Raw genomic sequence first — 2512 nt, 5'->3', positions numbered from 1 at the left:
AGGGTTTTACAAGTAGGGTGAAGAGAATGGACGGTGGAGATGTTTCACGGTGGGTGGTTGGAGGACGTGGACGGTTTCTAGATCTGGTGAATCCTGGCCGTTAGACGACTGTAACTGCTTGCCTTTTACCGAGCGACGAGCCGGAGACTCTGGCTGCTTGCTTTGCTTTTTAGATATTTTCCGAGAGAAATACTTCAATACTCTGGCAGACTGTGGCTGATGATACTCAGTCAGTTTTAAATTACTGAAAAACTGCATACTCAATGCATGAGTCAACTCAAGTGACCACCCGAATTTTATCTTTCCTCTCATCTTGAATCTCTGAAGGTCTGATTATGCACCCAAGCCAACCCCTACTGAAGCATGCACACCAAGGGCGTGTTTGGGCAGTGGGATTAGAAGGGATTAAGTGGGATGGGATTCATCTTGCCAATTCCACTCCATGTTCGGGAAGAGTGGGAAAGCTTGGAATTAGATGAGATGGAATTGCATTGGGTCCCATGCCAATTTCACTCAAATTTAGCAAGTTGTGTAGGTCCTGCCATGATGTGTGGGCTATATCCACACTGTCGACTTATTTTTTGAGATTATTTTAGAGCATGGGCCAAAAAATCAGGTAAATCTAAAGCTCAAGTGGACCCCGCCATAAAAAGCAACGGGGATTGAATACTTACCGTTGAAAACTTCTTTGGGGCCACATAAGTTTTGGATCTACTTCATTTTTAGACACATGCCAAAAAATGAGATTACAAAACAAATTAACGATTTAGATATAACACGTGTGTTACTCTCATTAATTTCAAATGATGGTGGGTATGTATATTCAATGTACCACCGTATTACCAGCAAAGCATGGATTTAATTTTATCGCACGAGTACGGGGACAATCCTTGCCATGGGTAATAATTATGTTTTTTGAATATCATCCCATAATTATATTTTTTAATCCCATCCCACTTAATCCCACCGCTCAAATAAGCTCCGAGATATTCCATAATGGTAACGGTGGCCATAACAGTCACCACCATTATCTTTACTATATGGGTTGTAATGGCTACTATAGCCTCATTAATGGCTGTTAAGGTGGGTGTGTGTGTGTAGAGAGAGAGAGAGAGAGAGAGATCTGAAAAATCTGTACCAGCCATGTAATGGACGGCGGCCTTGTAATGGACTGTTACAGCCGTTCCGACCTTTACAGCAGCCGTAGTGGGCTGTTACGGGCCATTTTATCCTTCACAGCCATTACAACCTCATAACATGTAATGGTTGCTTTCGCTATCTTCACATAACGGCCTTTGTTATCCCGTAACGGCCGTTATGGCAAACCATGATGCACACTCACATTTTCAAGCCACTCAAAACACATGGAAACAAGCTGATGCTTATCCATTTTGTACAAAGCAATCACTTCACCTGCAATTTGGGTTGCAAGCAAACAGTACCTAAATCTAAAACACAAACATACAAGCAAAAACTAGCTTTTCCATTAATGAAAAGTTCAAATATTATCCAATATAAATCCTATAGCATCCTCGTAATTATTCCATAAGCTCATAACCATTGTACCAGGTTGTCTGAGAAGCATCCTCCATGACCTCCGGTAAGACCTTCACAGTTCTTCAAGCGCCGTCTTCGTCTTCTCTGCGAGATCTCCAACTGCAGAGCCAGTCGAACTGATAGACCCCGAAATGGCTTCGATAAGAAGATCAAAAGCAGATGAAATGAGAGAGGAAATTGCATCCATCAGAAGCTCTAAAAGGTACTCAAAAACTGCGTTCACAATATTCCGTGTGTATTCAAGTAAGGGGCTGATGCCTTTGCCCGGTGCCTGGATTCCTTGAATGGCTAGGATTAGAAGGTAAGCTCCACCCTTGAAGATTACAAAAGATACAAGGTCAGTCAATGAACTCAAAGGCCAAAAGATGAATTTTATGGGAAAAACTGCTATTTTTCTTTCAGCTTTGCGAGGATTAGAGAAGGATGTGGTTTTTTAGTACAAGCTGCGTTGAAGTCTTACCGTGCAGAATCAATTTCGGTTTCAGTTAAGTTATAGTTTATTGAGATGAATTATATGATTCGTGGCCCATGTCTTTGCAGTGTCTATGTGGGTCCAATTCTAATAGGTGGGGCCACTTGTTTCGTAATCCAGACCATTGATCTGTTGTATCCCATTGCGGATGGACTATATCCAAAGTTTCTCCTCAGATAGGACGATCTTTAACCTTTTGATTTGTGGCCGAGATTGATGGTTAAGAGAAAAATGACAATGGTTGGGTTTCAATTGAAAAGAGGTCCCAAGATTGTTCTTTGCTATCTTCAATGTGGGAGATTTTTTAGGTGGGGTCCATCTGCGCAGCGGGACACAACAGACCAATGGTTTAGATTCGAAAACTGTGGGGCCACTAGACTGGAAACCCATGTGTCCTATAATTTCTCAATTGGCTGAGGGACCACATGATCATTCAGATGATTTCCATTGTATTTTTGGGCCGTTGGTTTGTAAGTGTGGGGC

At 42.0% G+C, this 2512-nt stretch overlaps 1 protein-coding gene across 3 annotated transcripts in view; it reads left to right on the top strand.

The window, feature by feature from the left end:
* LOC131246806 (pentatricopeptide repeat-containing protein At3g07290, mitochondrial) overlaps nucleotides 1-2512 on the top strand; it is a 46682-nt gene extending 44170 nt beyond the window's left edge. For all 3 annotated transcript variants that reach the window (XR_009171508.1, XR_009171509.1, XM_058247220.1), the window contains exon 4: nucleotides 1570-2512. The gene's annotated coding sequence lies outside the window, so the exon portion shown is untranslated. The remainder of the gene's footprint in view (nucleotides 1-1569) is intronic.

This window comes from Magnolia sinica, chromosome 5 (genome assembly GCF_029962835.1).
Source record: "Magnolia sinica isolate HGM2019 chromosome 5, MsV1, whole genome shotgun sequence".
NCBI lineage: Eukaryota > Viridiplantae > Streptophyta > Magnoliopsida > Magnoliales > Magnoliaceae > Magnolia > Magnolia sinica.
The sequence above is the reverse complement of the archived record's forward strand: the minus strand, read 5'-3'. Positions and strand labels throughout refer to the sequence as shown.